Source organism: Crocuta crocuta, unplaced genomic scaffold, assembly GCF_008692635.1.
Source record: "Crocuta crocuta isolate KB4526 unplaced genomic scaffold, BGI_CrCroc_1.0 scaffold11, whole genome shotgun sequence".
Classification (NCBI taxonomy): domain Eukaryota; kingdom Metazoa; phylum Chordata; class Mammalia; order Carnivora; family Hyaenidae; genus Crocuta; species Crocuta crocuta.
In genome coordinates, this window is record NW_027528624.1 from 540,666 (window position 1) to 554,196 (window position 13,531).

Genomic DNA, 13,531 nt, shown 5'->3' on the forward strand with positions numbered 1-13,531 from the left:
TACTGTTTCACAGTCTGTGGCTTTTTTCCAGCTACTCATCTTATCCCCTTTCAACAAAGACCCCATTTCTCAATGTTCACCAGAGGGATCTTTTTTGGGTATTTATTAATTTTTTGTCTGACCAGCTCTTTTACTTCAAGGAATGCCTCTTCCCCTCTTTGTGGTGCTGTCAATCATATGGCCCCACATCCCTGAAATAGGAGCAAGCCTATGGCTTAGGTTTGCCAATCATTTACTCATTTATCAAATACGTATTGGCTAACCATGTAGCCCATACATTTGTAGAGCCCAAAGATACAACACAGAGTAGATAAACCCCTGCCCTCAAGGGGTTTACATTTCATGGGGGTAGACAATTAACAAGATACATGAGCAAAATGAATAGTATATTAGATGGAAATAAATGAAAAAAAAAATAGGGATAAGTATTTAAATACATGAATGGCAACAGTCTCCCTAAATAGGTGACATTTGAGCGAAGACCAGAAAGAGATAAGGAAACCACCTATGGAAGTCCCAGAGTGGAGCAGCCAGAGGACGGCCAAGGCAAAGGCCTGAATTGGGATGAAAGTGTGTCTGGCATGTGTGAGCACAGCGAGGAGGCCAGCATGGCAGAGGCATAGTGTGCAATCAGGGGAGAGTGGTAGGAGACGAGGGTGTAGGGATTATGGGAGGCCAGTTCATGCGGATCCTGGGTGGTTTTTCAAGCTATTGTTGAAGACTTTGGTTTTTCTTGAAGTTCTTGAACAGGCAAGTTTCTTGAACAGGCAAGGACACCAGAGTTTGATCTGACACACATGTTAACAGCTCTGGCTCCAGCACTGAGAAGAGACTGAAGGAAGCAAAGACATAAACCGAGAGGCCAATTAAGAGGCTACTGCAATAATCCGGAGAAGAAAGGAGAGTGCTTTGAACCTCAGTGAAGGGAGTAGAGACAGTAAGAAATAAATGGACTGAAGTATTTAACACCTTTGCCACAATGGCCAATTCAGAAAACAGTAAATGAACTGAGACTAGTCAGGAAATTCTGCTTGCAGCATTGGGAAGGAGGCTTGTCATTTTTCCTGGGATTTGAGCCACGAGGATCGTGCAAGCCTAGAGCTCACAGTGGCCATCTTGGTGGCCTAGTGGGGAGAATAAAGAATGGGAAGAGAGCCTCCAGAGAGAGGGGAAAAAAAAGAAATCTTGTTGTGCCACAAAATGCTGAACCAGACATTTTTAAGAAGATGTACAGCTGAATATGAGGACTATGACTTATGGAATTTCAGAATTGCAAAGGCATACAAAGAATTCTAAAAGTTTACAGACAGGATAAAATGGTATTATCTACAAAGATACAAGAAAAAGAATAACATCAGATTTCTCATAGGCAGCATGGAACGTTAAAGGGTATTGGAGCAATGCCTTCTAAGTTCTGAATCAAAATAAATGTGTACATAAAATTCTATATTCAAACACACAGTCATGAGGACAAAATAAAGACATTTGCAGACATGATTATTTCCCATGTACCCACTATGAAAATATTGCTTGATAAAATACTTTGATAAATGGAAAAAGAAAATTAAGGAGAAAAACAAAATGTACAAAAGGAAAAAAAACCATGAGATTAAGATTCAGGAAAAGATGAGCAAACAATGGTGGGGGGGGTAGTATAAACTATGTTAAGGACAATCTATTAAAACTGATCTAAAGTATTTGATTTTGCATTCAAGCCTTACTACATCTGGAGTTCCATTTAAGTTCTAGTTATGGTTTTACAGAAAATAAAAAGAAATAATGAAATATGATTGATAATACAAATGAAGCTTACAGATACATTGACATATGACGGCCATTTTTCCATAGACATTTTGTTCATGGTTGATTACATCTATACCTTTACTAATTCCTTCTTAATAATCCTTATTTTATTTATTCCTACCTAACATTAGCACATTAAAAATGTGAAGTTAATTTAAAAAGATGAAAGTTACTTACCTACATAGAAAAACAAAGACTTATGAGTGTGACTGATTTCAGAAGGAAAAGTATTTTATAGAGATGCCTAATCCAAGACTTTACAGCAGAATTCATCAAAGGAGGAAGTTATTCATGCTCATTATATCCAGTTTTTCTCTCCTCCCTTGCACCCCAGGAAGACAGCCGGCCCCAGATTATTAGGAAAGGCAATGCAACTACCTCTGGCCCATAGGTTCTGGATGGAGGTGATGTGCATCACTTCCAGTCTGGAGAAGAGTGCTCCACATTCTCTCTTCCCTGTCATGGCAAACCCTGAAGCCAGCTGCTGCTATGGTGGTGCCACAAGAAGATGGAGCTTCCATTAGCTCACCCCTCTGAGAGACCATGTCAAGGAGAAGGGCCTTCCCCTTCTCATGTGACCAGCACTGAACACATAGCATGAATAAGAAATAAAAATTCCTTGTGGTAAGCCACTGAGGCTTCAAGTTAATTTGCTACCACAGCATAGCCTAGCCTCCCCTGATAAGAGCTACTTGGGCCTCACTAATCATTTACAAAAGTCTTTGCTACATTTTTTTAATATTCAAGTGAAATAATCAACAAATGAAATGTCTGGCAACCAGAATACTTTTGCTCCTTAAGTAAGCTTATTCTTCCTCCTTTCTACACTCACTGTCCATAAACAATAAATGCAGATTTTCTGAGAAAGTGTCCCACTAATTTGTAGAAATAACCTCAAAAGAGTGTGAGATTTTCAGCTAATAACTTCTCAGTTTTGGAATTGGGTTCTGTCCCTTAGAAAGCTGTATCTGTATTTTTGAATCAAAATTTAAGAAAGCACAAATATTAGTTAACCAGAAAAAATAATACCACAAATGTTAACCTGTTCCATTGATAATTTGAAAAGCTTGCAGATTCTGTTTCAAACCTCTAAGTAAGTATATTTTTCAGCTAGCCAATTCCCTCTTTGTAACCCAGTTGTCCCCATTCCTGGTCACATTGGTGTATTTTGTGAAAAATAAAAAACAAACAAACTTATGAGCTTTCAGAAGAAAACATATGTGGTCATCTATTCCTTAGCTGCCAGGACATAGGATTTTAATATAGAGTTTATTTTAAACTAAGCCAATAAATCCTTGGAGTCCAAATTGTTTTTCCATTAGAGGTATGAAACTTGGTCCCACATGTTTCTGTTCTGGAAAAAGTCCATTGACACTCTGAATCACCTGGTAACATAAATTAACATTAAGTAGGCCTTAGAACATAGCCTTCATAGGCACAGCAGGAAAAAAAGGAATTGGAAAAATATAACCTTACGTTCAAAATGTATTCACTTCAAACTTCACAATGTTCACTGCCCAGTAGGAATATGTCAAAATAATTAGACAAGCATTCTATACTTAAGAATTCTGTGAAAAGTGTTGGTGAGAATGTAAAATGGTATAGCTGTTGTGGAAAACAATTTAAATTTTAAAACAGAATTAACACATGATCCATCAATTCCACTTCTGGGTATTTACCCATATGTATTAAAAGCAGGGTTGTACTGAGATATTTATACATCTATGCTCACAGCAACAGTATTCACAATAGCTAAAATGTGGAAGCAACCCAAGTGTCTATCAACAGATAAATGGATAAGCAACATGTGGTATATACACACAATGGAATATTATTTATCCTTTTAAAGGAAGGAAATGTTGACATGTGCTATAGCATGGATGAACTTTGAGGGCATTAGGCAAAATGAAATGAGCCAATCACAAAAAGAAAAATACTGTACAATTCCACTTATATGAAGAGCTTACTAGCACTTCAAAATCATAAAGACAAAAAATATAATGGTTGCTAGGGGCTGAGGGGAGGGGAGAATAGAGAGTTATTGTTTAATAGGTGTAAAGTTTTAGTTCTACGAGATGAAAAGAGTTACTGAGATGGATGGGAGTGTTGGCTGCATGGTGATGTGAATGTGTTTAATACCACTTAACAATGGCTCCCACAGGGAAGCACCTGGGTGGCTCAGTCAGTTAAGCGTCCAACTCTTGGTTTTGGCTCAGGTCATGATCTCCAGCACGGAGTCTGCTTGGGATTCTCTCTCTCCTCCTCTCTTTCTGTCCCTCCCCTGATCTCTCTTTCTCTCAAAATAAGTAAAGAAGCTTTAAAAAATGGCTCACACTGCAAATTTTATGGTGTGGGTATTTTACCACAATTCTAAAAAGTGAAGAAAAATTCTGTGAAGAACTAAAAATAATCATAGAACCAGAAATGTAGGCACGTGTAAATAAGAACTAAATATGAACTGTCTGCTCTCATTACACACACTTGGACTGAGAAATTATGCCTTTAATATATCAGAGTGACTGTAAAATCGCTTAATGACGTTAGTAAAGATGAAAGTGATTAATATGCTTTTGCATCAAGTTGGAAGACATTGTATTACCCTAGTAGCTGTTCAAGACTTTCTCTTAGGTAAGCATCTAGCTTTGCTAGAAAAATACTATAAGTCCCTTTGTTGTCAAATCTTACAGACAGAAGTGTTTAAATGCATGCAGAAAGGCCTACATAATGCAATGAGAGGAAGACAGAAAATTGAGCCCAGAAAATGAAGAAAAACGGCGTGACAGAAGTGACATCAACAATGTTGGGGTAAAAAGAAAGTAAGAACAATCTGAGCTTTGTCTTCATGTTGGCTTCAGGTAGAACCAAGACTGCATCAAGAAACTTGAAGAGGTTAGTTGCTAGAAACTCATAGAAATCATTGTCAGATGCATTCCACTCTTAAGCATCATAAATTTGGGGGATTGGTGACAAATGTATAAGTCTCTCCAAGAGGCACAAATCCCCCAGCTGATGACAATATCATTCATTCATTACTATCAACTAACTATGGAGTGCCTAACTGTATACTATCTATTGTTCTAAGAGCTATAGTCACATTAACTCATTAAATCCTTGCATCAACTTTATGAGATACTAATATTATCTCCATTCAACACGTGAGGGAAGTGAGGCACATAAATGTTAGTAAAATGACCAAGGTCACATAGACAGTATCAGAGATGAGATCAAACCCAGGCCAACTGAGTTCAGATTACCATCTTCACCAGTATACTCTGTCTCTGATTTTGTTCAGAGCAAGAATTTCTATAATCCTTAGCAAAACTCAGGTGATCTAATTTGGTCATTGCCTGAGTATCATCACCCATAAGATTTATCAAATTTTATATTCCAAGAGACCAGAGAGTTCAACTAACCTAGTCTTTCCACCAATGCAAGGTTCCCTCATAACATACCTTTTTCTGATAACAAGCTGGGCTTTTTCCAGATACTTTCCATACTGAGGAGATCCCTAACCTAAGGATCAGAAATGCTTTGCTAGAAAAAAGTATGTGGTATTTGACAACTTCTAGAGATGGTAAAATCCACCAATTTTTTTCAATACCGTCAGGTAACTAGTTTGGAAATCATCAATGAAAAATGTAAGTATAAAAAGTATCACTTAAAATTCTTCAATGAAATATCAAATGTTATGACCAATGACGCATTTTTTTTACCATAGAAGGCAACGTGAGAGTTTTACTGATCTGAATCACACAATGTGTCTCATGAATAAATGCATATCTTAAGTACACACATGTTGAAACAATAAGACTTTATGTGTTTGAAGACATCTAAACAGTAAACATATGCACCAAAACTAATTTTTTTGTCAGTGACTTGGACAACAAGAACAACAGGTTTTAACAATTATAGAAGCAAAAGAGACGGAGATGGTCACTGAAAAGGATGATAGTGACTAATGGGTCATGGGTAGCAATGTTTCAAAGACAGTTGCAATATAATTGGGAGTGGGAGAAAGTCCATACCAAAGGCAATAGTGATCATTCTTGTTATGGTTTGGCTCTTAGAAAAATAATAGTTAACTTCATGTACTAACATTTTTCTGGAAAACTACCAGATTTTCAGTTATATCCATAGAGTCACATACCAAAAAATGTGTCCTTGATAGAAAGCTCTGAAAAGAATGCTTCCCATGCATTCCCCAGCAAGTTTAGAATTGTATTTCATCTTTATAAAGGACTTAAACCAAACAGGAGATGGATGTCTTAGTCAGGAGCAAAGACATATAATAATTCTTTTAAAAAATTATTTTATAAATATAAAATCAAAGGAATAATGAGAACTACACACATATTCAAAGTACTCCAGTCTTGCCTAGATCCCCTAGTGATGAACTTTGAAGGCAAGAACAAGATTATCTTAATTTTATAGTTATTAAATATAAATATTTTATTTGAATCAGTAGTAAATTTAGATCAGTAAATGCCTCATTTTCTAGAGCATGCAGTTTGCACTTGGGCCTCTAAACACATACTTGCTTATAAAATAGGTTCTTCACATAATTATACATCTATGGTACTTTGATCGATACGCTACATTCCTTACCACCCAGGAGGTCAAAAAAGATCATTACGTATATAAAATGCTTTACTAAAAATCGCTCCCACTGACAAGGAATTACCACCAAGAATCCATTTTCAAGGGAAATCTAGAGAACCAAACATAGGTGGTTATTTATTAATACTATTAGCTTCGCTCTGCATTAATACTAGCCAAGGGATAAATATAGCTAGGCTATTACAGTTTGGTTCGCAAATTAGAATAACAAAGTGGAGTACAGGCCCTTCAGGTCATAAAAGTCACTAAAAGAAAGGATTAGTTTTGAGGGATTTTCAATTACATACCAAAAAAGCTATGAGTGTTCTCCTTCCAGTTCCTTTGCCGCTGATCTGTACAAGAAAAAGACAAGAAAGTGGTCATAAGATTCCTTTCTGGACCCAAGTGCCTAGAAGGAAGTCATAATCCTGTTACATCAACCCCAAGAAGAAAGCAACAAAACAATAACTCACTCATCATAATAACTATCTGATTAGAAAATGAGACAAAAAGTTCTATCTCATCAGAAAGAAGACCTAGGTAGTAAACTAGCAGGAAAATCATTAAACTGAGATCCCTTGGAATTGAATGCTTTCTAAAAGATAAAGTGAAAATAATGTTCAAATTCCTTTGAACACTCCTCAAGATATATTTTTACTTTGCTTTTAAATATCTTGAAAGATGTGCCCATGGATTTAGAACTTCCATCTGTTTTCCTGGAATTCTGTCAGTGGGAAAATGTTTCATATTAGTAATAATCATCCCACTCATTGCCTAAATCATAAGTTTTGAAAAGTACAGATTTTTGTAAGGCTTCAGTTTTCAGAGCGGTTTTAGGTTTACAGTAAAATTGAGAGGAAGGTATAGAGATGTCCCCTATGTCCCACATGTGCCTGCACAGGTGCATAGTCTCCCCCATTATTAACATCATTCACCAGAATGGTATATGTATATATATACTTTTTTTTTTTTTTTACCAAGGATGAACCTACATGACACACTGTAATTAGCTAAAGTTCATAGTTTACCTTACAGTTCGCTATTGGTGTTGTACACTCTATGTTTATAGAAAAATGTACAATGACATATATCTATCATTATATCATACATTATAATATCATATGATATGATATTATAGCATTTTCATCACCCTTAAAGTCCTCTGTGCTCTGCATATTCATTTCTCCCACCCTTACAACCACTGAACTTTTATTGTCTCCATAGTTTTGCCTTTTCCAGAATGTCAAAGAGCTGTAGTCATACAGTGTGTAGCATTCTCATATGGGCTCCTTTCACCCAGTAATATGCATTAAAGTTTCCTCCATGTCTTTTTATAGCTCAATAACATATTTCCTCTTAGCACTTAATAATATTCCATTGTCTAAATGTATCAGTTTCTTTATCCCTTCACCCACTGAAGGGCATTTTGGTTGCTTCTCAGTTGTAGCAGTTGTGAATAAGTTGCTATAAATATCCATGTGCAGATTTTTGTGCAGACGTAAGTTTTCAATAGAGAAACTCAATGAAACCAAAAGCTGCATCTTTGAGAAGACCAATAAAATCAATTAACTTCAAGCCAGGCTAAGTGAGAAAAAAAGAGAGAAGACACAAGTTACTAATATCAGAAATGAAAGAGGTGACATGATTACAGCTTCCATGAAAGCTGGTTAATTGCCTGTTTTCCATTTCATTGATTTTTGCTAATAATATTATTATTTTTCTTCTTCTTACTTTGGATTTAATTTGTTCTTCTTTTTCTAAGCTTCCAAAATGGAAACTTAGGTTATTGATTTTAGATCTTCTTTCTTTTCTAATATATGCATTCCATTCTATAAATTTCCTTCAAGCACCGCTTTTGCTGCAAGATTCTTCTTTTTTAAGCCTATATATTTATATCTCACAGCACAATGAGATGGTAGAAAAACATGATCTGTAAAGGACAGATATATTTCAAGATCTGTTTTTTAATGACTCAAGTGTTTTGAGTAGTTGGGCTTTTTAACTTTATAAATCTTCCTCCAACTTTTCATTTTGAATTTTTTTAAACAATAAAAATCTGTGGGAATATTTAACAATGAACACCTGAGAAGCCTTCACTAGATTCTAAAATTATTACCATTTTGCCACATTTGCTTTACCTCTGTCTATATATGTAAATATTTTACCAAACCATTTGAGAATTACCTATAAAGATGGTTCATCTGTAAAATCTTTAGCATGGATATCACCTTGTACCTGTCAGAATGGCTAAAATCAACAACACAAGAAATAGGTGTTGGAGAGGATGTGGAGAAAGGGGAACCCTCCTGCACTGCTGGTGGGAATGCACACTGGCACAACCACTCTGGAAAACAGTATGGAGGTTCCTCAAAAAGTTAAAAATATAACTACCTATGATTCAGCAATTGCACTACTATGTATTTATCCAAAGAATACAAAATTACTAATCCAAAGGGATACATATATTGCAATGTTTTATAGCAGCTTTATCTACAATAGCCAAACTTTGTAAATAACCCAAGTGGAAGAGGTGATGTGTGTGTGTATGTGTGTGTGTGTGTGTGTGTGTGTGTGTATTATATAATGGAATATTACTCCACCATAAAAAAAGAATGAAATCTTGCCATTTGCAATGACATGGATGGAGCTAGAGAGTATTAACTAAATGAAGTAAGTCAGTCAGAGAAAAGCAAATACCATATGATTTCACTCATATGTGGAATTTAAGAAACAAAGTAAACAAACAAAGAGGTGGGGGTGGGGAGAGAGAGAGAGAGAGAGAGAGGCAAACCAAGAAACAAACTCTTAACTCTGGAGAACAAAACGATAGTTAGCAAAGGGAGATGGTTGGGGGGATGGGTTAAATAGATGATGGATATTAAAGAATGCAGTTTTGTGATGGGCATCTGGTGATATATAGGAAGTGTTGAATCACTAAATTGTATACCTGAAACTAACATTACACTGTGTGTTAACTAATTGGAATATAAATAAAAACTTTAAAAAACACAACTGTAGCATGCACCTCCTAAGAACAAATATCCTACCATAATTACAAAACAATAAACACACTTAGGAAATTTGATATAATAACGTTATCTAATAAGCAGCTCAAATTTTCCCAATTGTCTCAGTCTGGGTAGTTATTACATTTTATTTTAAAGCCAGGATTCAATCAAGAATCATTATTGTATATATGTCATATACATATGACAATATATACAAATTGTCTTTGACAATTGACATTTTTGTAGAGTTCACACCTGTTGTTTTCTGTGTAATGTCCCTCAAATTAAGTTTATCTAATTGTCTCTTCACAATTACACTCAGGTGAAAATTTTGGCAGAGACACACATGTGAAGTTGGAATGTTTTTCTTCTTTTTATACATTAGAAAAAGTACAAATTAGGTTGGGTTAATATGTTCTTTCAGTCACTTAATAACACTTTGTGATTGCCTTCTACAAAGTAAATTAGTGTCATAGTTTGCAATTTACAAAATGCTCTGCCATGGGATTCATTTACTCGATTTGCACAACTCCACCAGGTAGGTATTTTTGATCATCTTTTCTGTTTGAATGACAATTTTTGCAAGTTTATGGAACGAGGAGACAGTATCTGTGGTCAAAAATTAAGGATAGTAATACTGTAAGTCTCATCCTGAGTAAGAAGCCCTGTGCTTTCACATGAAATAAATCTAGACGATTTTTCTCTTCTACAGCCTGCACTCTCCATTGTCCACACTTTGTGCCTTACAGCTCTAGTATGCTAAATTACAAGGCAATGTAATATTATGCCTTATCAAAACATTTTCTAACTGTAATGACTTGAAATTACAATAATCAAAGCAGAAACAATATAAAAGAAGATGAATGTTAGCTGTATTGAATGCCAAGTAATTGGCTTTGTTCACTTTTATGTCTTTGCATTTGGTGTAACTAGTAATTCGCCAGCTCTTCTTTTCTCCCCAGAACAAGACTTTTTGTCAATTCCTTCTGCTTCCCAAAGCATGAAAACAGCATTTCTTTTTCATAGCATAGTAATCAATATTACTACAAGAACTTCTAAGCATATTAAATTAGTTACTTTTTAATTTTCCTTTTACTTTTGAACCTCACAGTCCCAATAATGTTTAGTTTAGGATCCAATCAGGAAAAGTTTGGTTATCAGTGTATGTAACTTGATTCACAACCAATGCATAGATCCTTAAGTAGACATTCCAGCCAGAAAGAGCTTAAACATTAGGATTTCCTATCCGTAAGTCATGGGTACTTATGGGAGTAAAAGCCAGACAACTTTTACACCCATGTCCAGGTAAGGACAAGTGCAGATGCCTATTTGGGTGGTATTTACACTCAGACACACTATCTAAATCCTACTGAGTTTGGAAAGATCTTGAGGACACAGAGTGATATTTTCCACTGATAAAAGCCACTTTGCCACACCCAAAGAGCCTAAAGCTGAGATGACAGATCAAGATCCACTTATTCTTTCATCCATGAACAATTTATCAGCATTCAGTGATTTGATTGCCTCATTTCAAAGTAAAAGAGTAATTTCAAATGCCTACATAATGGGTATGATATTATTGCCCTTGTCCAGTGTTCAATTTCATAAGGAAGCAGAGACAGAAACCTGAAAATACTTAACAAAGGAACAAATCTCTTTTCTTTCAACTTGCACAGAGTTCTGAAGCATATTATTTTCTTTTGAACTGGCATATTATTCATCTCCCTAAAAGAAAAATCTGTATTTTAATCCTAGGAAAAGCATTATTTTCATTGTTCATTTGGATTAGTTTTCCAGGCCAAATACAGTAAAGGAAGCTGCATCTGATCATTACGCTTTTAGTATATAAATTGTAGCCAGACAGATGAGTGATGAAATTTTTTTCAGTTATAAAGTCTTTAATAGAACATGTATCATTCATTTTTTTCCCACCAATCCCCAACAGACTATTATCTTCAAATAACAATAAGAGAGGCTGCCTGCCATTAATTTAATCACTGTAATTTCCCCCCAAATAAAGACTGATGTCTATTGAAAATTATTCCAATTATGTCTTTGAAAATGAGTTCAAAATTGTTAAAATTACTACTTTCAATACTATATTAACCTCCACCAAGTGTTATTAGTTATTCTTACAATCTTCCTGGAGCATAAAATGACATCAGTGCCCAATTTTTTTATTTGGTAAAAATTCAACTTCGAGATGCCACAATGACTTTTAAAACTTTGCTCTGAACTTTTAAAAGTTCAGTCCACTTAAGGTTTAATCTAACCGTTTTCTAATACATCCTGAGAAGCAATTCCTCTGCTTAAAAACAAAAACACAGCCAAAATTCATCATATTGGATCACATAAAATCTACATAATCACTTGAAAATAAGTAGATGGTTAAGTAGACAGAAGGGATCTCCCCAAAACAATGAAGATAAAAATAGCCAACATTTATTGAACTCTGATTATTACTTAATTTGTGCAGGCAGACCAGGAGGTCATGACCTGAGCCGAAGTGGGGCACCCAGGTGCCCCTGTTTCTGACCGTTACGTTGATGAGGACTCTCCGCAGTGATACATGCCTTCCTTTGACCACAGCTCTCTCCCTTAGGAACCCACAGACACTCTAGAAGAGAGAGGGGCTACGGAGGGGCAAGAACAGGAAGGGTCAATGCCAGAGCAATGCCTCTGCCCACGCAGCCAGACTTCCTCGCTCATCCAGGCTTTTACCAGCATTCCCAGGGCTCTCCCAGTCCCCTCCTTTTGGGGACCTGGGCTTCAGTCACGTGTGTAATGCCTAAACCTCAACTGCAGAGAAGTTTAGCCCCTCTTCCCCAGGGCTCTGAGACACTCACACCCTCCCCCCACCCCACCCTCCGGGCAGGGCACCTGACTCTGCCTGAGCCCTTTCTGAAATGGTTCAGCTGCTCACTGCCTGCGGGGGAGGCGACCTGCCTTGACTCGCGTGCGCATTAGCTGTGGGTTGGCTGCTGTCTAACATCACAGATCTTGTCAGCGGACTCTCGCCCTGACACGGTTCAAAATACTATTGTTTTCAATAATTTGGAATCATTGTAAGTTATAATAAATAAATAAACTATTCCAAATTATTAGCTATGTGAAGGAGGCAAGTGCACGACTCAAACTTTTCCATGTTTTGATCCTTGATATACTGTGAGCTCTGTGGTACGTTTGACGAGGATGAAGGCAAAGCGCTGGGAAAAAGAAAAGAACGAAGAGAAAACTGAAGGAAAAAAGGCCTTGGGGGTGAGGAATTTCAAGGGCGTATTATTGTAGGGATCTTGACCGCCAGAGTTGGCCATGAGGGCAGGAAGCGAGCTGCCCCAGAAGGGGAACATAAAGAAGGCAGGAGAATTCTAAGAACAAAATTCACTTCAGAGTTTTGCCACTCCCGACTCTGCTTCTCTCAGAGGCCAAAATCACATATTTTAACCTTATTAGCCCACTCCAAAGTTCCGTTGCCCTCTCCCTAGACACTCCCAGGAGTAGAGGCTCATCTGTGTCAACTTCCTCCAGGGAGGAAAAGTCTTCTTCTGTACCTCTCTCTGACCAAAATGTACATTCCACATAAAATGCTGTTTACATGGGTATCCGCGTCCCTGGTTTTAGGTAAGGTCAAAGAAAACATTAATGTGAAAGAGACTGTCAGGAGCCACCCACTCCCAACTTCCAATGGTAGGAGGGAGGAGGAGATAGCCTGCAGGTGCTAAATGTTTATTACACAGTAAATCTCCCGCTTCTCTTCTCTTCCCTATTGGTCTAAAGTCACTACATTTCTAGCTGTTTGGTCCTTCTTGCATAGAGCTGCCTCTTGATCACCACCATGGGTGTGATTTTAAACCCAAAGTTGATATGCACGTCTGACAATGGTGCCTACTACTGAGTGTTGGAAGCCACAGGGTATATTCAGCGTGTCCTTACTAAAAGGTTGGTTCTGCCAATAACTACAGCATCTATTCCACTGCTTAGGAATAAAACTTTGATACAAAAAAAATACATATCTGCCTTGTTATAAATTTTAAAATACAATAGAAAAGTTGCTAAAACAAAACAAAAATCACCTATAATCTCAAAGCCCAGAGACACCTGTTCCTAATGTGTACTTCCTGCTC

The 13,531-nt window shown here is 36.7% G+C and overlaps 1 protein-coding gene across 3 annotated transcripts in view; it reads right to left on the reverse strand.

Moving 5' to 3' along the window:
- The window catches only part of IPCEF1 (interaction protein for cytohesin exchange factors 1), a 178,163-nt gene that overhangs the window by 115,695 nt on the left and 48,937 nt on the right, over positions 1 to 13,531 (reverse strand). For all 3 annotated transcript variants that reach the window (XM_077755086.1, XM_077755084.1, XM_077755083.1), the window contains one exon: positions 6,708 to 6,752. The gene's annotated coding sequence lies outside the window, so the exon portion shown is untranslated. The remainder of the gene's footprint in view (positions 1 to 6,707; positions 6,753 to 13,531) is intronic.